The sequence below is a fragment of the Gopherus flavomarginatus genome, chromosome 11, assembly GCF_025201925.1.
Source record: "Gopherus flavomarginatus isolate rGopFla2 chromosome 11, rGopFla2.mat.asm, whole genome shotgun sequence".
NCBI classification, from domain to species: domain Eukaryota; kingdom Metazoa; phylum Chordata; order Testudines; family Testudinidae; genus Gopherus; species Gopherus flavomarginatus.
The window spans coordinates 17180256-17203909 of NC_066627.1; positions in this window are offsets into that span (position 1 = coordinate 17180256).

Sequence of the window (23654 nt, forward strand, 5' to 3'; positions counted from 1 at the left end):
GCTGTATTTCCAGTACATCACCTGGTTCCACATCATCTTGTTGCAATAGGCGTTGTTGTTGGTGGCAATGGTCTTGGGGAAGTCCACATGTTCTTTCCGGAATATGTCATTCAGTGAGTTCCACTTCTGTCCAAGGGTCAGAGCCACACAGGCAGCCAGCAGGGTGAGGGTCAGCAGGAGCACAGGGCGGGGTCTGCTTGGAGCCATGGGTGTGTCTGTCACTGGATCGACCTGTAGAGGGGACAAAAGGGGAAGATGGATGGAGACATCACCGGGTGGGGCTCTGCCTCCTCTATGGAACCTGCTGGACCCAAAGCCCCTTCCCAGTCCCACCCCATTTTCCCCCAAAACCCCTTCCTCTCCCATTATTCCTGCCCCACTGCATGATGTGCTGCTCTGAGACCAACTGACATCAACCTCTGCTTCCTTTTCTCTCTCCCACTGCTCCCCATGCTGAGCTGGAGATAAAACCCAGGAATCCTGGCTCTGACCACCCCTGCAATAAGCACTGAATCATGCTGCCTCCCAGAAACAAACCGTGCAGTCGCAGCCCCATATGACACAGTTCTCTGCTCTTTCCCGGCTCATGGAATCTATGGCAAGTTACCCAAGTCCTTATTCCTTCACTGCTGTCAGAGTGATGGTTCTGAGCCTCTCCTGAGCGGAACCTCACCCTGATCCTCCTGCCTGTCTGGGAGCAGGTTATACAGAGGGGGAGGGGAAATCCAATAAACAATTGAGTAAGGACAATTTCCTGATATCTTGTGATTAAAAGTAGTGGGCATGGTTGGAGAACAAACAGCACATGTCCTGCCTGAGATGTGGGCTCCACCAAAACATCTCAGGGTGTGTCTACCCAGTAAGCAAAGATGTGATTATAGCATGGGTGAGCAGAACAGTGTCAGCTTTATTCTAGCTAGTGTGAGTAACAATACTGGGTGGCACGGAATTCACCATGAGGTAGCTGCCCAAGTCCCAGCCCATCAGGGAGCATGGCACATACTCTGGTCGCCAGCCTGTGCTGCGGTCCAGGTCAACATGTCCCATGCTAGCTAGACTAAAGTTAGCATGGGAACACCCACTCATGCTGCAAACACAGCTTCATTTGCTGTGTGGATGGACCCCAAGTCCTAACCACTGACACCTTCCTAATCCAGTCCTGTCCTAGGAACTCACAGCATGCTGGTGCCCCCTAGTCCTGATTTATACCCTTCTGCTATCCCAGCCCTAAGCTCCCTATAGCCTGCTCTGCCAATGCCCCTCAATCCCAACCTGGTACTCCCTGATGCCCTAGTCCTGAGGTCCATTAAAATAATTTATGGACTTCAGTTCAACAAAGTTCAGGGTTTGGTGTCCAGAAGGAACCAAAATGCTCCAAAGTGTCCTAGAAGCTACAGATGGTAATAACTGTCCTTTTAGGGGAAAAGAGAAATTAGTTGAGATGGTCAGGAGCTGTGGTGGGTAAAGCGCAATAATGTGTCCTGGAAGCAAAACCAGAGACACTCACTAAAAGGGAGAGAAAATATAGCATCTGTCTCTGATGTTGATTCTTATTTGCAACCTCACTGCTGGGGAAACCCAGGGCACTCTGAGACCTGGCAAACTCGTACCAGCTGTTCAGGCCAGTGTTTTTACCTGTGTCTTTGGTTACTGCCTCACCGCAGTCTTGCAAAACGTCCAGTGTTCTCCGGCTAAGCCAGTCTCTTATTAGACAGAAGGAGAAAGGAGAGGGAAAGAAAAAAGAAAAGAATATGGTGGGGAAGGGAAAGACAAAGCGAACGTCTACAGGGCAAAGAGAAACCTGTGGCATGGAGTCTCGGAGCTTGGGTCGATTGACTCAGACGTTCAGGTGTGGGATGGAGCCTGGGAACCACCCCACTTTTCAGGTTTCAGAGCCGGGACCCAGAGCCCTGGTTTTGTCTTTTCAGTGCAGACATTTCCCAGTCTCACATGCTAGGTGGTGGCTGGGATTGGGCCAGAGCTGGTCGAGGGGGCCATGTCAGCTGGGTTCCTCTCTCTTGCCAGGCCTGGTCAGGACCTCTCTCGGGATTAGGATGAAGGAGGCCCACAGGTGTCATGCTTGATCCTGTGCTCCCAGGAGATGGCCCATAAGGCAGCCATGATAATAAAGCTTGCTGCTTCCCCTGCATTTGGTCAGTGATTGTTGCATTTGCATCCTTTCCTCTGTCAGTTTTCCTCCCCAGTTCGCCTATATTTAAGGCCCCCAGAAGGAAGCGATGGGTGGAACAGCCCCTCACCATATTTTCCAGTTCACTAGTGAGGTCTTATTCCCCAGACACCAGTTTTGGTCCTTTGATTTCCAGCTCCACACTTCTCTTGTTTACCAGCCATGGTCCAAACTCAGTCTTTGAGTGATGTCAGGGGGCCTGTTTGTTTGGGCTCGTTTAATGAGTTTCACTTTGCACCTTTTCCACTTAACCTTTATTGTTATTTGTGACTGGACATTTGGTAAAACTTTCACTCTTCACAGCTGAGTTTAATACTAGGGTAAATTTGTAGGCCCAATTATTACAATAGCTCCCCATCCCGCACAGCTCTGCTGGTGCCCTCAATGCTGACCCACACCCCACTGCAAAGGGACTAAAAGAATTGGACAACATGGTAGTTAAGTGGGAAACTGTGTGCCTAATCCCATTGAAGGTGGCAGTCAGAGCACATGAACTCCTTGGGCTGCTGTGCTGTCATTACAGGAAGGAAGAAGATTAGCCGGCACTAGTAGATCAGATTCCCCCCATGAGACTTGAACTCATAACACCAGATTGCTAGAACTGCTGTGTGAATCACTAGGCATCAGCTGTAAGGGGAATATAACAACAATGAGTGTGAGGTGATGACATATATAATTCACATCCCACCACCCAAGTGATATGTGATTCTTTCCTCACAGGATAGGAGCAATTTTCTGAAGGAAGAAGAACTCCCACTGGATGCCATTGGGTCTCTGCCCTATTTCTGAGAGGCAGAAATGTGCCCTTGGAATTTTAATAGTGAATGAAGGAGAGAGAGATGGGGAAGGACACAATGAGAGAGAGAGAGAGAAAGAGATTTACAGCTGAGAGGTGTTCTTGGGTAGGGAACTATCTCTGATATTTTCAAGGCAACAGGTTGGGTTGTGAGTTTTGGCTTCTTCCCCGTTGGTTCGAGGCAAGGGAAGGAAGGAAAGAGACACTTAGAGTAAAACGCTAAGGCAGATAAGATTCAAACACACCCACGAAACAGCACCAGAGACAGACAGGGTTTTGACTCAGCCAAGAGAGAGGCATAAACACACACAACACAAATGCATTGACAGTAGATACAAAGACTCACGAAGAACAAGAGGCATGCAAGAGGCACATACGGGTGACATATGCACACACACACACACACACACACACACACACTCACACGACACATAAACATGAGACACAGAAGAGTCACACAAGCCACGGATTCAAATACACAGAATACAAACTCACAATAAGCAAAACTTGAAACATGCAAGATGGATTCACACATGAGCCCAAATGAGATATGTGAAAAGGTGGGACGCACACACAAAAAAGCTTTAGGTTTTTAGTTTTTGAGCAGTGAATACCAGTGGAAAGCTGCTCATCCTGAGATAGCTTATTGTCATCACTGGAGAGAAATTAATGATACAGGTGTGCCTGAATTCACACTAGTGGTTGTTCTGGCATAATAGCCCATCCCATTGTGGGAGTCTCTGAAGACAGGTAGTGACTACAGGACTGTAGGAGGTTGTTATTACCACCTTCCCAGAAGGTAGGATTAATGGAGCCACCAGGTATAATTACCATACAGATTGGGAATCTAGGGCCCATATTTCTTTGTAGCCCTACAATCTTCTGAACTAGCTAATGGCCTAGTTAGGATTACAACTTCCCTGTTCAGCTGGTAGCTCTTCTGTCTAGAGGAAGTGCCCAGGGACATAGCCACTGTAGACTTGATTCTGGCCAACAGGAAGGAATAGGTTGTGTATGTAGGCGAAGGTGGAAGATAATTTGAGAGAAACTGGCCATGAAATGATAGATTTCATGATTCTCAGGAAAGGAAGGAGTAGCAGAATAAAGATGATGGACTTCAAAAAAGCAGTCTTCAACAAATTCTGAGAACTGGCAGGTAAGATCCCATAGGCAGAAAATATAAGGGATAAAGGAGTTCAGGATTGCTTGAAATTTCTCAAGGAGACAATATTAAAGGCATATCTGCAGACTATCCTGACCTGAAGGAAAGATAGAAAGAATAATTAGAGACCAGCATGGCTCCATGACCTGAAAATCAAAATGGAATGCTACAAAAATTGGAAAGTTGGACAAACTGCTAAGAGGAGTACAAAAGAGTATCTCCAGCACAGTGGGGGCAAGAATCAGAAATGCTAAGGCACAAAAAGAGCCACACCTAGCCCGGGACACAAAAGGATATGAGAAGAGGCTTTTGAAATACATTAGGACTACTATAATGGTGAAGGGACGTGTTAGAAGGGAGCTGATAACTGGTGACATCAAGAAGTCTGATAAATTTAATGCCTGTTTTGCTCCAGTCTCCCCTAAAAAGGTTAATGGTGACCTGATGCACGACATAATTCAAATTAACAACAAGGAGAAAGGAATGCAAGCCGATACAGGGAAAGAACAGGCTAAACGTATTTTGATAACTTAGATATGTTCCGTTTGGCAGGGCCTGCTGGAATTCCTGGCAGGGCACTTAAGGAAAAAGATGAAGCAATCTTGGAAGCATTGGCAATTATCTCAGAACTCCTGGAGGATGGGTGTGGTCCCAGAGAACTGCAGAAAGGCAAACATGCTACTTGTCTTTTAAAAGGGAACAAAGATGACCTGGAAAATTAGAGACTAATCAGCTTCACTTTGTTAGCCGGAAAGATTGGAAAAATGAATGTTTAAGCAGCTAAAGGATAATAGGGTTATAAGGAATAGCCAGCATGGATTTGTCAAGTCAATATCATAGCAAACCAACCTAAGTTCCTTCTTTGACAGGGTCAGTGCCATAGCGGATAAAGGGGAAGCAGTAGACGTCATAGGTGTTAATTTTAGTAAGGCTTTTGACACAGTCTAATATGACATTCTCATAAGCAAACTATGGAAATGTGGTTTAAATGAAATTACTGGAAGGTGGATTCAAAAGTGGTTGAAAATCCAGACTCAAAGAGTAGTTATGAACAGTTCACTGCCAAACTGGGAGGATGTATCTAGTGGGTCCTGCAGGGGTCAGTCACTCTATACTTTCATTAATGACTCAGATCATATAATAACAGGAGACATACCAATCTCCTAGAACTGAAAGGGACCTTGAAAGGTCATCAAGTCCAGTCCCTGCCTTTGCTAGCAGGACCAATTTTTTGCCCTGATCCCTAAGTGGCCCCCTCAAGGATTGAATTCACAATACTGGGTTTAGCAGGCTAATGCTCAAACCACTGAACTATCCCTCCCCCTTAAGCATGGAGTAGAGAGTATGCAGATAACACCAAATTGGGAGAGGTTGCAAGCACTTTGGAGGACAGGATTTGAATTCAAAATGGCCTTGCCAAATTAGAATATTATTCTCTGTTCAACAAGATGAATTCAATAAAGACAAGTGCAAAGTATTACACTTAGGAGGGAAAATTCAAATGCACAACTACAAAAAGGGAAATAATCGGCTAGGTGGTGGCACTGCGGAAAAGGATCTGGAGATTATAGTGGATTGCAACAAATTAAATATGAATCAACAATGTGATGCATCAGAGGGGTAGCCGTGTTAGTCTGGTTCTGTAAAAGCAGCAAAGAATTCTGTAGCACCTTATAGACTAACAGACGTTTTGGAACATGAGCTTTCGTGGGTGAATACCCACTTCGTCGGATGCATGTGATGCAATGTGATCCAGTTGCAAAAAAGGCTGATATCATTCTGGGGTTTATTAACGTAAGTGTTGTGTGTAAAACATGGGAGGTAATTGTCCAGCTCTGCTTACCACTGGTGAGGCTGCAGCTGGAGTACTGTGTCTAATTCTGGGTGCTACACTTTAGGGAAGAGGTGGACAAATTGGAGATAGTCCAGAGGAAAGCAGCAAAAATGATCAAAGATTTAGAAAACCTGAGCTATGAGGAAAGGTTGAAAAAACGGGGCACGATTATTCTTGAGAGAAGAAGACTGAGGGGGGACATGATGCAGTCTTCCAATATGTTAAGGGCTCTTAAAAAGAGGATGGGGATCAACTGGTTTCCAAAAACAAAAAGGAATGAGCTTAATCTGCAGCAAGGGAGATTCAGGTTAGACATTAGGAAAAACTTTTTAACTACAGGGCTAGTTAAGCTCTGGAATTGGCTGCCAAAGGAAGTTGTTATAACCCTCTCTGTTATAAATTGTGGCCTTATTTCCCTTATATGTGCCTTATTGTATAGCATTCACTTCCAGCCATTGGATCATTTTAGACCTTTTCCTGGTCGATTGAAGAGCCCTTTATCAAATATTTGTTCCCTATGTAGGTTCCCCATAATTTTTGTGGCTCTTCTCTGACCCCGCTCCAGTTTGTCAAAATCTTTCTCGAATTGTGGGCACCAGAACTGGACATGAGATTCCAGCAGCAGTTGCACCAATACCAACTTCCAAGGTAAAATAAGCCCTCAACTCCTACTGGAGATTCCCTTTGGTTGTGCATATCAGGATTGCATTAGCTCTTTTGGCCACAGCATCATACTCAGCTGATTCTCCACCATGACCCCAGAATCTTTTTCAGAGTCACTGCTTCCCAGAGTAGAGTCTCCCTTCCTTCAAGTCTGGCCTGTGCTCTTTGTTACTTGAGGTATAGATTTACATTTTTCCCCAAATACAAAATAGAAATATTTATTGAACATGTCTGCCTTGTCTGCATTATAAACTTTATTCAGGATAATTCTATACTAGATTTCATTCTGATGAATATAAATGAATTGGTCACCAAACAGAAAAATAAGAGTTTGATGCCTTGAACTTACATCTAGCTTATGAATAAAGTTGTTGTGACAATATTTGTTTTTTTGTTTGTTTGCTTGTGTGGTTTTTTTTCCATGCAAAATTTTGACTTTTCAGCAAAGAACAAAAAAAGAAACAGAAAATAACTTCTCATGAACTGGTGGGACAGAATTGTTTTGCATACTCAGAGCTCTGTCAAATTCCCTCACTCTTGACCCACAGGCTCCAGCTATCCCAAACTGAGGCTCCTTCCCACCACAGCTCTGCTGGTGCTCCTCAATCTCAACCTGTGGCCTCACACTGTCCCCAGCACAAGCATCTTCGCACCTTCCTTGTAGACCATGCCACCTTTGGAGCAGCTTAACAGGTTCAGGCATGGCGTGGTTTTCTGTGCTAAGACTGACCATGTCTGGGAACATACAGGGCAGCCCACTCCTCCATCCATGGTACTGTGGAGGATGCTGCACATGTACAGGATGGTTACTTTCTTCATTCAGGGCTCCCTTGAGGTCTTCTCCAGATGCAAACTCAGAGGCCAGTGACTGGCTCCAGCCTACGTAGCTGTTTTTTAAATCTAGCCCTGCATGTTTTGCTCACAGGCAATCTCCACATACAGACATGGACTGGTGAACATTACTTCTCATACGACTATCAGGCCATCATGGTTTTGAAAGCACATCAGAAAGAGAGGGAGAGAAAGACACACATCTGAACACACCAAAGGATGAAATTTTTTCAGGCACCTAAAGGATTTGGAAGCCATAAAAATCAGTGGGAAACTTGGTGTGTAAATTTCTTTGGGTATTTGAAGGTGGCAAGCCCAGCACGTGTACCCATTGGACTGCAGTGCTCTCAGCTCAGGAAGAGAGGAGATTAGCTGGATTCTGGTAGATCAGACTCCCCCGGAACCTAGAATTGAACACTTACTACCAAAACTAGTGCTTTAACCATTGATCTGGCAATGGAGTTATGTGCTTGTGTTACCCCTGGAATAGCAGGACAAAGGGTGATGTGATGACAAACATTGCATATTGCGGCATCTAAGTGCTACATTATTCTTTCCCTGCAGGGTAAGAGCGATTTCCGAAGGAAGAAAAACCCTGTCTGCTCTATCTCTGAGGGGCACAAATGTGTTCTTGGAATTTTAATAGTGAAAGAAGGAGAGAGATATGGGGAAGGACACAATGAGACAGAGACAGAGACAGAGACAGAGAGGACTGGTGTAAATTATTTCCTCATGGGACCAAAGCCAAGACTGGAGATTTCAAAGGGAACAGGTTAGGTTCCATTGGGATTTGGGTGTGAGTTGTGGCTTAATACCGTATTGGTTCTCAGCAATGTCAGAAAGATGGTACATGGAAAGAAACAATTGGAGATGTGTTCTCAGATACACATGCAAGGCATAAACACACAGAGGAAACAACACCAGAGACAGACAAGGCTCTGACTGACACAAGCAAGAGGCACACCCTCACAAAAGCACTGACAAAAGATAAGTGCACACCAGTCAGAGAAGGAGACATGCAAGATGCACCCAGGAAAAACCCACAAAACAGGAGCATACCTACAAAAAACATAGCATGATATGCACAGCACTCACACAAGCAAGAGACTCAACTGCACAAAACACACCCGTCTTCAAGGGTACAATTAAAGTTGCCCCCCCCCAAAATAATTAAAAGGTCACCAATGGGTCCAAAGAGAAGCCAAGCTCTGAAAGAAACACGACATTTTCCCTGTAGTAGGCGCATAGACGTTAATAAAAAAAAGATGTTAACTGCTCAAAAGTAGCTTGGTCCATCAATATACAGCCTGGCTTAACTCTGCCCACAGGGAGACCGGCAAATCCTATAAGAGTTTTGGCCAGTCCAGTGGGACAGAGACCTTCATTTGTTGTGCACTCTGAGGGTTTAACCTGTGCTGAATTTTGCCTCCTGATTCTACCTGTGTGGTGGAGTGTGTCCTAGCTCTGGGGAAGGTGACTGGGTTTAAAAATGGGCAGTTGAGGAGGGGATTGTAGTGAGAGGTGTTTTTGTCTGGCACTGTCCCTCCTTTTTCAAAGAAGCTGCTGGCCAGAGACATGACGTGTTAGGGAAATTTCACTGCCCTATTAGCAGGATTCCTGTGGCTGTAAAGCCCCAGATGTTACCCATGTCCTGTCTTCTTGTAGGCAGGGTTTTATCATATTAAACAATGCTCCCGAGGTTCTCAAAGTCTCCCTGACATACAGGATTGGGGAGTGTGAATCCTTTTTGTCTGCAGCCACTGAGGACATGGCCTGTTTTGCGCTGTGGGAGCTTGACACATCTGGGTTAATCTGTGCCCTAAGAAGGGGCCAGCTAGCCCTGGGAATGTGGGGGTTTCTGAGAGTACAGCACAGGGTGTGGTGACTGTGGCAGAGCCTAGTTCTGGGGGGTTAGCACCCCCTTAACAATCTGGAGGAGATGGCATTACTGGGTGTGTATCTCCTGATGCAGTGGCCTCTTGCCCTGAGCCTGCCTGACAAATGAAGGCTGAGCCAGTTGCTATGGGATCCACAGACCTCCCTCTGATCTCTCTGAGGTTCTCTCCCTTGAAGTTGGTACTGAGTCTGAATTGGAGGGTGTGGGGAATGACAAAATCACAGATTTTTTGAGTGCTGAACTCACTGAGTGGGGCTACACACCAGATACTACTGGTAGGTTTCCAGATGAGATAAAAGTGGACTAGTGATGATAGATTGGTTTCCTGACCTTACAGTGCTTTGGTTGCCTGCTCAGTACCTCATGAGACATGTCTCCATAACTGAGTTTGACTGACAGGTATAGATTGAACAAACTGATGACCAAAATGTATATCTCTTTGACCAATGGAAATGTTGAGGATGAATGGATATAAGAAAATTTGGTGATTTTGGGGTTGTTATTTTTCTCAGTCTGTTTACTTATTTTTAATGATGAACACTGATCTGATGGGTAATTTTGTTTGTTGCTCTCTGAATATGAATGGGTGTGGGAATTTTAATTGTACCCAATGAGAGATTGGGTAGGAATCATCTGGAACTGCATCCACTGTCTGCTCAGTGACTCACAACTTTTCTATCCCCTTCTGATCTGACTGATGCGTGGTGACATTTTTGCCCTTACGCCTGATGGTACTCTTGGTTGAGTACTAGTGCCAACTCTTTCTCTATGGCCTGCTTGGATTGTTACTATGTTTTTACTCATCCTTTGTCTCATTTGTTTTCTAATTGTATTGTGACTACTCTGATTTCAGATCATGATTTGGTCTTATTTATGTTGTCTTTTCCCCTTGTTCAATAATGTTGTCCATACGGACATTTTAAGACCATGCTGTCTTCCAACAGTGGCCAGTACCAGTGCCTGAGAGGGAATGAACAGAACAGGTAATTGTAAAGTGATCCATCCCCTGTTGCCTATTCCCAGCTTCCTAGTTTCTTTTGTTATGTGAATGGGTAAATAACACTTACTTATTCATGTTCTCCACAGCATTTGTGATGACCTCTATCATATTGCCCCTCAGTCATCTTTTTTCTAAGCTGAACAGTCCCCATGTTTTAAATCTCTCCTCATAAGAACATAAGTATGGCCATATGTTGTTCAGATTAAAACTACACAGGATTGTTTTAGGGGGCAAGACAAAGATGCCACATTTATTATGATAACACAATTTGATCTATAACTAGTAGCGAATATCTTAATACTTTACACATACACACACACACACACCCCAAATGTTCTGCAGCTGCTCGATAGTTACCAGTCCTGAGTGGAGCTTGAGTTCATGGCTTGAGTTCGCAGCTTGGGATCGTAACTCGTGGCGGCAACTGGCCAGGAAAGCTGGGCACAAGGACGAGCTGGGTCTCTGTTGGGCTTGCACCTATGCCCTTCCATGTTGGCAGCAGAATGTTATCTTCCAAAGTCTCTCATCTCACCAATGCTTTTTGAGGCTTTATTTTGAATCCAGAGTCTATAGGTCTTGCTGTGTCACGCTGCCTCTGGGTTTGATGATTGATCACCCGTCAATTGCAGGCGTGACTTTCAGCCTTGAACCTGGCTTTGATCTTCTTTCTGTTGTACTTTTGTCCTTTTCTTTTGAGGGTAGACTCTTCTTACCTTGTTTAGGGCTGTTGTCTGCATCTTCAGCCGTTGGTATTTGAACTTTATTTCATCTGGACAGACTGGCGCTGGAGGTTGATTCTATCATTCGTACATACCTCATTCACACATCTAAACTAAACAAATAGGATTACAGCAGGCCTTGCAAAAATGAATGCTGCAGCAACAAACCTCCCACAAAATGGAGTAAGCATTTTAAAATGAAGTTTGAATTACAATAATGAACAGAAGTTACAATGTAGGCAAAGTGCAATGAAATGGTGAACAGAAGTTACATTGATAAAGAGAACAATTAAAAACAATTTCATTCATCAGTTCTACACATATTGGTCATTATCCCTTGGGTTTTTGTATCTGGTGTTCATTTTTACTGTTAAATATAGGTTCACAAATAGATGTAGGCATGCTTTTTGAGCTTGGATCAAGCAAAGCTGGCCAGTTTGAAGAGTAGATAATGTAAATTATTTGTTAGTGGGGATGGTGTTGATCTTTTTTATTATTATTATTATTATTGTTGTTGTTGTTATTATTATTATTGTAGTTTTATGCTAAACTTCATTTCAAGTTTAGATAGTCTTTTATACACAATGTAGATCAAATTTTCAGTGGTGGGCAACTGCAAATGTGCATTTTGTGATTAGAGATGCGCAACTGTTTTTGAATTTGCATTTTTTTCTTGTTTTTACTGTGTTTTATGTACTGATTTCTTAAAAGTATTTTAAAGGTCATCTATCCCCATTAACATCCATCTCTTTCTCTAATTACATGTGTGCGCATCCAATTGTCGGAGTCTCTGCAGACTGTGGGAGGTTGTTATTGCCATGAGTATTCCCAGAAGGTATGATTATAAAGCTGCCAAGCTTGGGATGAAGCCACCAGATGTTTTTATTATGCAGATCAGGAGACGAGGGCTCATATTTCCTTGCATTCTTAAAAGCTTCTGAATGAGGTAATGTCTTAGTTTCTCTTAGGAAGCAACCCTGGTTCCTGTTCAACTGGTAGTTCTTCTAACGGGAAGAAGTAAAGCCAGTTTAGACTTGATTCTGGTCATCACGGAGAAACTGGTTGCAAATGTGAAAGTAGAAGGAAATATGGGTGAAAGCAATCAAGCAATGATAAATGTCATAATTCTAAGGAAAGGACAGAGTGAGAGCAGCAGAATAAGGATGGTGGACTTCAAAAAACAAACTAACAATCCTGGATCGGTCCCATGGGAATAAGTCTCAGGGATAAAGGCGTTCAGGGGAACTGGTAGGTTCTCAAGGAGACAATATTAAAGGCACATCTGCCAAATATCCTGATGCAAATCAAAGATAGAAAGAAGAGTAACAGGCCAGTATGGCTCCATCAGGGGCTCTTTAATGACCTGAAAACCAGAAAGGAATCCTACAAAAAGTGGAAACCTGGACAAATTGCTAAGAAGCAGTACAAAAGAACAACAGAGTTATGAATGAGTTATGTCCAAAGCAATAAGAAGAGACTCTTTAAATACATTAGGAGCAAGAGAAAGATGAAGGAAAGTGTGGGTCCACTACTTAGTGGGGAAGCAAAGGTAATAACTGACAACATCAAGCTAACTGAGGTGTTTCACCTGTGTTTTGCTTCAGTCCTCACTAAAACAGCTAATTTATTTTATTTAGCCTGTGCATAGTCATCTAGCCAAGCGGTAGTGTCTTTTGTGGCATGATGCAGTTCTTCTAGGCCACTGCTGAACCTAATCAGCAGACACTCATCAACAATGTGTGTCATTGTCTGTGTTGTGCTACAGCTGCACAAAGGGCTGTCACAAAGGCCCCAGTGATACTGGTTGGCTGCACAGAGACCTTGCCCGCTTTGGGTTCAACAGGGACCATTGGCGATGGGGGCGAGGGGGGCAAATTGTGGGGTCGGTGACAAGGGACTGGTTGGGGATTATAATAGATATCCATTCCTCTTGCCGGAGTGTTTCTGCCGTAACGTCCTGGCAAGACGGATGAGACCATAATGGGTGATCTGACAGAAAACATGTAACTGATAGTTTAAAAAGGTCATTGTGCAGCGGCAGGCTTGAGTTGGCATGTGTTTTCTCCAGTAACCTGCCAGTGGCAACCTCTCATCTGAAATGAGGAGGAGCAATATTGTTCAGAATTGGAAGCCATGGGACTGCAGTTGGACACAGGGTGCTGGAGATGTTACTCATGGTGGCATGTAATTGCGTATCCACCAGTTTGGTGTGTGATGATCGTCTCCATACTTGTGCGCAGTATTCTGCCACCAAATACAAGGTGGCAAGAGCTGACGTCCACAGAGCTGGAGCATGAGCACCTCATGATGAACCTGACAGTTTGCTAAGATTGTTGTATGTCTTAATTTTACCTGCTGTCTTCTTCAGGTGGGCATGGTAACTCAGTGTGCAGTCTAAGGTCACACCTAGATAGACCGGTTCTACTTCATGCTTCACCTTCTGACCATTGAGATAAACATTCAGTTCTCGGATTGCCTGGCGTGATGAAGATGGAACAAACTGGATACTGTTTTTATGATGCTTGGCTGGAGACTCCAAGTCTTACAGTAGTCAGTTAACTTTGTCATGTCCTGGTTTAAGGTGGCATCAATCTTGTGAAATGTCCAGGTCTCAGTACTGCAACAGACGTCATCTGAGAAAATGAACTTTTGTGAGTTCATTGTTTGCAGGTCATTGGTGTAAAGGTTGAACAGGATTGGCAAAAGTACAGAGCTCTGGGGAAACCCACTGCTCTGTTGTCTCAAAGTACTTGTCTTCTACCCTATATTGGCTCTGAACTGCCTATTGCAGAGGAACAGTTCAGCGACACCTGTGACCCAAGGAAGCAGAACCCGTGATACCTTCATGAGCAGGCCAGTGTGCCATACCATGTTGTAGGCCGCCGTTAGAGCAATGAAAACAGAGCCTGTTTTCAAGTTTCTCTGGAAGCCATTTTCAACAAATGTGATCAGCACAAGAACTTGGTTGCATGTGCTACGGCCTTGGCGAAAGCTGGCTTGGTCAGGGCTCAGCATTCTCTCCATGTCGGGTAATATGCACTGTAGAACCAAAGGCTCCAGTGCCTTGAAGCACACTGACAATAGTGATATGGGATGATAGCTTGATGCTTGACTTGGGTCCTTTCCAGGCTTTAGGGGACCAATGACTTTTGCTGTGCACCATATCTTCAGTAGCCTCCCTTCACTGGTGACCCTAGTGAATAATTTCCAAAGCCAAAAAGCCAAAGCCAAGCATGGGGGCCAAGGTTTTTCAGGAATTCTGGAGATATGTTGTCATAGCCCACAGCTGTTCCACACTTGATACTAACCAGTGTCTGTTCCAGCTCTGTTACGGTGAATGGTTCTGGGCAGCTTCTGATCTAGTATACAAGTTTAAACATCTGCCATTCATTCCTCACTTGTCTTCACACCAGTTTCTCCAAAAGGTGCTCTGGCTACCTAGTTGGGTGTCACTGAGGGTCAGCAGAGTGCAGGTGGCTGCTCCGCTGCTCCACGGTGGTTAAATTCATCCTTTTCTTGCTCCTAATGTATTTAAAGAGTCTCTTCTTATTGCTTTGGACATAACTCATTCATAACTCTGTTGTTCTTTTGTACTGCTCCTTAGCAATTTGTCCAGGTTTCCACTTTTTGTAGGATTCCTTTCTGGTTTTCAGGTCATTAAAGAGCCCCTGATGGAGCCATACTGGCCTGTTACTCTTCTTTCTATCTTTGATTTGCATCAGGATATTTGGCAGATGTGCCTTTAATATTGTCTCCTTGAGAACCTACCAGTTCCCCTGAACACCTTTATCCCTGAGACTTATTCCCAGGGGACCTCTAGTCCCCATATCCACAGAGCTGGTTATCTCATCATTGAAGGCAATCAGGTTGGTCAGGCATGACTTGCCCTTAGTGAATCCATGTTGACTATTCCTGATCACCTTCCTCTCATCTAAGTGCTTCAAAATGCTTTCCTTGAGGACCTGCTCCATGATTTTTCCAGGGACCGAGGTGAGGCTGACTGGTCGGTATTTCTCCTTCTTCCCTTTTTTAAAGATGGTCACTGTATTTGCCTTTTTCCAATAGTCTGGGACCTCCCCTGATTGCCATGAGTTTTCAAAGATAATGGCCAATGGCTCTGCAATCACATCAGCTAACTCCCTCAGCACTCTCAGATGCATTAGATCTGGACCCATGGACTTGTGCATGTCCCACTTTTCTAAATAGTCCTTAACCTGTTCTTTCACCACTGAAGGTTGCTCACCTCCTACCTTAGGGTGACCAGACAGCACATGTGAAAAATTGGGATGGGGGTGGGGAACAAGAGGAGCCTATATAAGAAAAAGACCCCAAAATCAGACCTGTTCCTATAAAATCGGGACATCTGGGCACCCTATGCTCCCCACACTGTGTTGCCCAGGACAGTATGTGGGAACTGACCTTGTCTGTGAAGACCAAGGCAAAAAAGGCATTGAGTACTTCAGCTTTTCCCACTTCCTCTGTCACTTGGTTGCCTCCCCCATTCAGTAAGAGTCCCACACTATCCTTGACCTTTTTCTTGTTGCTAACATACCTGTGGAAACCCTTCTTGTTACTCTTCACATCCCTTGCTAGCCGCAACTCCAGTTCTGTTTTGGCCTTCCTGATTACACCCCTGCCTACTCGATCAATATGTTTATACTCCTCCCTAGTCATCTGTCCAAGTTTCCACTTCTTGTAAGCTTCCTTTTCATGTTTAATCTCACCGAAGATTTCACTGTTAAGCCAAGCTGGTCGCCTGCCATATTTGCTATTCTTTCTGCACATCAGGATGGTTTGTTCCTACCAGTCTCAGTAAGGCTTCTTTAAAATACAGCCAGCTTTCCTGGACTCCTTTCCCTCTCATATTAGCTTCCCAGGGGATCCTGCCCATCAGTTCCCTAAGGAAGTCAAAGTCTGCTTTTCTGAAGTCCAGGGTCCATATTTTGCTACTGTCCTTTCTTCCTTTTGTGAGTATTCTAAACTCAACCATCTTATGGTCACTGCCACCCACTTCTACTTCCCCTACCAATTCTTCCCTGTTTGTAAGCAGCAGGTCGAGAGGAGCATGGCCCGTGGTTGTTTCCTCTAATAGTTGCACCATGAAGTGTCCCCCACATCCCCTGACTCTCCAAAAACTTCCTGCATTGTCTGTGCACTGCTGCATTGCTTTCCCAGCAGATGCCAGGATGATGAAATCCCTCATTAGAACCAGAGCCTGTGTTTGTGAAAATCAATTGGGAAGTCAGCGTGTGAACCACTTTGGTGACTTAAAGATGGCAATCCCAGAACATGTACCCTTTGGGCTGCCGTGCCAACAGTACATGAGGAGAGGAGATTAGTCAGTTTCCAGTAAACCAAACTCCCCTGGAATAAATTAAAAATGACTCCAGCCAGACTTGAATTCACAACACTTGTTACCAAAATGAGTGCTTTACCATTGAATCACCAATGAAACCATATTGAGTCATACATTCCAAGGCCAGAGGGGGCCCTTGTGATAGTCTAGTCTTGTTTCCCAGATAGCACATGCTGTAGAACTGTCCTAAAATAATTTCTAGAGTTGATCTTTTAGAAAAAAATATCCTATCTTGAGTTAAATATTATCAGCAATGGAGAATCCACCATCACTCTTGGTAAATTGTTCCACTGGTTAATTAATTTCACCATTAGAAATTATGCCTTATTTCCAGTCTGAATATGTTTCACTTCAGCTTCCAGCCATGGGATCATGTTATATAACTTCCTCTATTAGACTGAAGAGCCCATTATTAAATATTTCTTCCTCAAGTAGATATTTATAGGGCTTGGCTACACTGGCAAGCTAAATCGACGCTGGGATCGATACAGCGGCATCGAATTAGTGGCTCTGGTGAAGACACAATAGGTTGATATTGGGAGAGTTCTCTCCTGTTGACTTCAGTACTCCACCTCCCAGAGATGCAGAGATTAAGTCGGTGGGAGAGTGAATCTTATTGACATAGTGTGCTGTAGATACTGTGTTAGGTTGATATAAGCTACATTGCTCAGACCTCCCCTGCGTGACGTAACTCACATCATCTTAAGTGGCAGTGTCGTCCAGACCATAGATTGTAATCAAGTCACCCCTTAACCTTCTCCCTGTTAAGCCCAGTAGATTGAGTTCTTTGAGTTTATCTCTATCAGGCAGGTTTTCTAATCCTTTAATCATTTATTAACATACTTTTTGAATTGTGGGCACTAAAATTGAACTCAAGATTCCAGTAGCAGTAACATCAGTGCCAGGTAAAATAACCCTCTCTATCCCTACTCAATACTCCCGTTTCTACATCCCAGGATTGCATTAGCTCTTTCGGTCACAGCGTCACACTGGGAGCTCCTGTTCAGCGGATTATTTACCATGACCCCCAAATCTTTTTCAGAGACAGTCCTTCCAAGATTAGAGACCCCATCCTGTAAGTACAACTGACATTCTTTGTTCCTTGATGCATTTACATTTAGCTGTATTTAAATGCCTATTGTTTGCTGCACCCATTTACCAAATGATACAGATGGCTCTGTATCAATGATCTGTCCTTGTATTTACTTCCCATGACCCCAGTTGTTGTGCAAACTTTGTCAGTGATGATTTTACATTCTTTTTGAGGTCATTGATCAAAATGTTCAATCACATAGGGCCAAGAATCAGTTTCTGGGGAACCCCACCAGAAATACATCTGCTCGATGATAATACCCTGTGTACAGTTACAGAGCTGTGCTGGGGGTGAAGAGTGGGGGAATCAAGGGCTCAGGTAGAAGGGCTGTAAGCCTGTTAGTCCATTTTTAATTAATGTGTGCCATGTTCATTTTAAATCCTTCTTGTTTTTAAATCAAAATGTCATGAGGTAGCAAGTCAAACGCCTGTCAGAACTCTTAGTATGTCGGTACTATTACCCTTACCAGCTAAACTTGTAATCTCATGAAGAATGTCAAGTGAGTTTGAGAGGATCTAGTTCCATACGTCCATGTTTATTTGCAGTAATTGCATTACCCTTCTTTAATCCTTTTTAATTTAGCCCTATATCAGCTTTGTTCCATTATCTTGCAAGGATTGATGTCAAGGCCTGTAATTACCCAGGACATCCTGTTTATCCTTTTTCAAAATTGGTACATCTGCTGTGTTACCACAAGTAGCATAACAAGGGGTGATGTTCCAATATATATTGCACACCTTGGCATCTAAGTCATGCATTATTCTTCCCATGCAGGATAAGAGTGATTCTCTGACTGAAGAAGAACTCCCACTGGATGACATTGGGTGTCTGCCCTATTATTTAGTGGACAGAAATATGCCCTTGGAATTTTAATAATTAAGAAGGAAAGAGAGAGAGATGGGGAAGGACAAAATAACACACACAGAAAAAAAGAGAGAGAGGGTGTGGTATACATTATTTTCTCTTGGGATCAAAGCCAGGACTTGAGATTTCATAGGAAACAAGTTGTGTTGGATGTTGTATTGGAGTTTTGGGTTGCTCTCGCGTTGGCTCTAGGAAAGGGAAGGAAGTTGGTATGTGAAAGAGAAACTCGGTGGAATGCACTTCGATACACACATGACACAAACACACAGAGATAACAGTACTGGACAAAGACAAGGCCCTGACTGACACAAGGACAACCACACATAACACAAATGTACTGACAAATGATACAAACCCACAAACAGACACATAAGATGGAAGAGGAGACATGCAAGATGCACTGAAGCAAGAGTCACATATCCACAAAACACAAAAGCATGCACAAGAAGCATAAAGTGAGCCACATAAGACATGCATAAATAAGAGATTCAACTACACACAACACACACAAAGCAAAATATGAAACACACAAGCCTGACTCACACACACACACACTATCCCAAACATGAAACATGGAAAGATGTGACTCACAAAAGCGAGAGTTTGGGATTTTCCTGTTTGGGAAGTGAATGCTGGTAGAAAAGTGCTTATATTGGTATAGATCATTGTCATCAGTAGAGAGGAATAAGTTATATGGGTATAAATCATGGTTATACTGATATACCCGAATCCACACCGGGTGTATAACAGATAATCAATACCAAAACTACTGTCCATATGCAGACACACTCATATACGCACACGACTGATGCCTCCTATGACTGGGAGAGGGGGCGCATTCCAAAGGGAAGGACATGTGACCGCCTCATATGTCTCCTCTGCCCAGTGACACCCCCCACTCCCATCCCCACGCCCAGCCTGAGTCTGCTGTGCTAATGCCCCTCATTACCTGCTGGGGCAGAGGTGGGGTTTCTCCCCTTCTCTCCCTCTGCCTCCCCCCTGGCATGTTCGGTCACTGTCACTGGCAGCCAGGCGGGGAGCGGCATGGAGCTGCTTCTGCCTGAGAGAGCCTGGTAATGTCAGCCTATTCCCTGCCTGGGCTCGGCTGCTGGGGACAGGGTGGAGCATGCCAGGGATGATGGGGGGGGGCTCCGGCTCGCTCGGCCCCTGTCCCTGACAGCAGGGTCCAGGTAGGGAGCGGCCTGCTGTTTCCCAGCCAGGCAGAAGCAGCTCCATCCCCCTCCCCACCCGGCTGCCAGGGAGAGCAGTGGAACATGCTGGGAGGAGGCACAGGGAGAGAAGGACAGAGGCTTTCTGTCTCCCCGCCCCCAACAGACCAATCCGGGGGGGGGCGCTCTTGAGCCCACATGCTCTCCCTATGCATTACCTCTGCCATATAGCTCAGTCTTTCTCCAGCCAGCTCTATCCATACACACCTGTCTCTAGCACTACCTACTTACACTGGTACTCTGAAAACAGACAGCTGCTACAGTAGTGTGGGAGGTTATTGCCAGGTGTGTCACTAGCCGATACAATGTTTGTGATGTGTAAAGAGATATGTAACTGGTAAAATCACTGTATAAATACCACCTGAAATACGTAAATTTGGGAGCACACCTTCTGCATAAGGTACATGTAACGTCTCTGCACGAGACAGCTTTCCAGAGACTAGTATCATATTGAACCTTTTCCCTGTGCCATATTAGTATTGACTTGGTAGCAATAAACCTGACTGATTATTTATTGGTCTCTCAACTATATTTTATAACAAACCAAAGTGTGGTCAAGCAATTGATTATACAATTTATCAACAATTTGGCAAGCCAAACCAGAAGCTATTTAGCCAAAATGTCCGTCAAACCAAGCATAAGAACATAAGAATGGCCATACTGGGTCAGATGAAAGGTCCATCCAGTCCAGTATCCTGTCTACTGACAATGGCCAATGCCAGGTGCCCCAGAGGGAGTGAACCTAACAAGTAAGCATCAAGTGATCTCTCTCCTGCCATCCATCTCCACCCTCTGACAAACAGAGACTAGGGACACCATTCCTTACCCATTCTGGCTAATAGCCATTAATGGATTTAACCTCCATGAATTTATCCAGTTCTCTTTTAAACCCTGTTATAGTCCTAGCCTTCACAAGCTCCCGAGGCAAGGAGTTCCACAAGTTGACTGTGTGTTGTGTGAAGAAGAACTTTCTTTTATTTGTTTTAAACTTGCTGCCCATTAATTTCATTTGGTGGCCCCTAGTTGTTATATTATGGGAACAAGTAAATATTTTCTGTATTCACTTTCTCCACACCTCTCATGATTTTATATACGTCTATCATATCCCCCTCAGTCTCCTCTTTTCCATGCTGAAAAGTCCTAGCCTCTTTAATCTCTCTTCATATGGGACCTGTTCCAACCTCCTAATCATTTTAGTTGCCCTTCTCTGAACCTTTTCTAATGCCAGTATATCTTTTTGTAGATAAGGAGACAAAGCAGTGCAGGATAGTGACCTAAATATTTGGAGGGTTATAACATTAAGTAAGCAGGAGAGTGCTAGTGTTCTTTAATCTCATATACATTTGCCCAGCCAGCTAGGCCAGCCCTTGGGAAGGGGGATGGAATTTTTATAGTAAGTGCTACTGTCATAACTAAAAAGGGAAGGATAACAACCTTCCTTTATACAATACTATAAAATCCCTCCTGGCCAGAGGCACCAAAATCCTTTTACCTGTAAAGAGTTAAGAAGCTCAGGTAACCTGGCTGGCACCTGACCCAAAGGACCAATAAGAGGACAAGATACTTTCAAATCTTGGGGGAGGGAGGAGGAAGGCTTTTGTTGGTGCTCTTTGTTTTGGTGGTGTTCGATCTTGGGACTAAGAGGGACCAGACATCAATCCATGTTCTCCAAATCTTTCTGGACAAGTATCTCATATTTCAAACTTGTAAGTAACAGCCAGGCAAGGCAAATTAGTTTTATCTTTGTTTTCTCAACTTGTGAATCTTACCTTTGCTAGAGGGAGGTTTATCCCTGTTTTGTTATAACTTTGAACCTAAGGCTAGAGGGGGTTCCTCTGTTCTCTTTGAATCTGATTACCTTGTACAGTTATTTTCCATCCTGATTTTACAGAGATGATTTTTACCTTTTCTTTTTAATTAAATCCTTCTTTTAAGAACAGGACTGATTTTTCCATTGTCCAAAGACCCAGGGGTTTGGGTCTTTGATCAGTTTGTAACCAATTGGTTAGGATATTATTCTCAAGCCTCCTCAGGAAAGGAGGTGTAAGGGCTTGGGGGGAGGTATTTTGGGGGAAGAGGAACTCCAAGTGGTCCTTTCCATGTTTCTTTTTAAATCACTTGGTAGTGGCAGTGTACCAGGTTTTAACCTAAGATGTTAGAAATAAGCTTAGGGGGCTTGCATGCGAGTCCCCAAATCTGTAACCTGGAGTTCAGAGTGAGGAAGGAACTCTGACAGCTACTACGGTGAAATGCCTTTTTAAAATAAGCACTTTTATAGACAGTGCATGATAAAATACTTTAGGCAAACTTCAAGAATATATACAGATTAATTATAAATACAAATTTCTGGGCAAAATGTCCAGATACATCAAAGGCTGAAATGGCAAAATGCTCAGGCCTTAAAATTACTAATAATAATGCCCAAAAATAATAAAAGAGCTCTTGAATCTTTTGTAAGAAAATATGTAGCTAGAGTTTGTGGGACACAAAGCACAAAAACACTCCCTGGCATTCATTATATGAAGTAAATATTAGAGAAAGAAATGAAGAAAGAGAATGGTTAAAACTAGCTAATACTAAAACGCTAATACTATCAGAGTAGAAAATTAAACAGCAAGTGCAAAATATCGCAACTGGAACACCCCTCTCATCTGCAGTTTACAAGAAATGAAGGTGTGACAGTCAGCAGCCCTCCCTAACAGCTAGTAGCCTTGTAATAGCTGGCAACCATTAGGAGAAATAGGACACCTCACGGACACAGTAGCCTGAACTTTTGAACTGTCTTTCCTTATCAATCTTGAGGCAGTTGAAGCTGAGCCTAAGCTGGTTTTTGCTGAGCAAATTGCAAAAGTGCAGTGTTTGCTAACCACCAATCAAATGCTAACACGACTGAAGCCTGTGTGTGAGTGTGTATAAAAGATTCTTGTTTTTTGTATGAAGTAGGGTTTTTTGTAGCAAGGTACAAAACTCTCCTTTCTTCAGCAAAATAAAGCAACCTTTTCCTTATCCCTGTCTGGCTGTCATTGACTCTCAGCTAGGTGGACCCGACGTTTCGGTAACAATTTCTGGCGACCCAGCTGGGACCCTCCTAGCTCGGACATCGGACTCCGGACGGCTGCGGCGAACTAGGAGCGGCATCATCGGGGTGTTTAGCCCCTCTTCCTCACTTTACCGCAGCCCCTGGGGTTCCTGCTCCGATAAGGTGAGCCCTAATAGGATAAGGAAACACTTCCTGGGTTCTGGTTATATTCTGGTTACCTGGTTACTGTATTTCTGTCTTATACCTTTGGATGTTAGGTGTGTGGGCGGAACTGAGCTTCTTGTTTGTAATTCCTCAAGGTGGAAGCCATAACGTGCAAGGAAGCTCTGAAGTCATATTAAGATCCTTCTGTTCTGTCCCCTGTAGCAGTCAGTGTAAGCAGAGATTGTTGGCTTGGATTTTTTGAATTAGACCATTATTCCCTCCTTCTTTCTGTTTAATTCTCTATTTAAGTACCAGAAAAGGGGATGGATGGGTCTCAGCGGAAACCCTCTAAGGATAGCCCTTTGGATTACATGTTAAATAAATGGCCTTACCCAGTGTTCAGAAAGGAATGTCAAAGAGGTGCTCATTGCAGCTTTGTACCCAGCACTCCCACCCACGTCCCCAAACACAAGAATCATGAGCTGCAGATGACTGTGGAAAGAACAGACATTAAAGACAGTGAGGAATGACGGCGACCAGGGGGTTCTTCTGTCACCTATTCGAATGATTTTACCATTTATGTTTGTTCTTCCAATGACCCCCAGGTCCATCTAACTTTGGGAGAATGTTTATTCTTGTCTTCTGGACTCTAGGGCTCCCTCTCCACTGTTACCATCAAGCCGAAGAAGGGAAGCCTCATGAATAAAAGTATTCCAGTATAGGCGGAAAGCCATTTGACTGTTCTGTGTGGCAGGAGGCTACTGTGGAAATCTCTGGTGTCTCCGCCTGCCATGCCTTTTTGCTAGCTCCAAATTAACCTCTTGGGCAGAGACCTGTT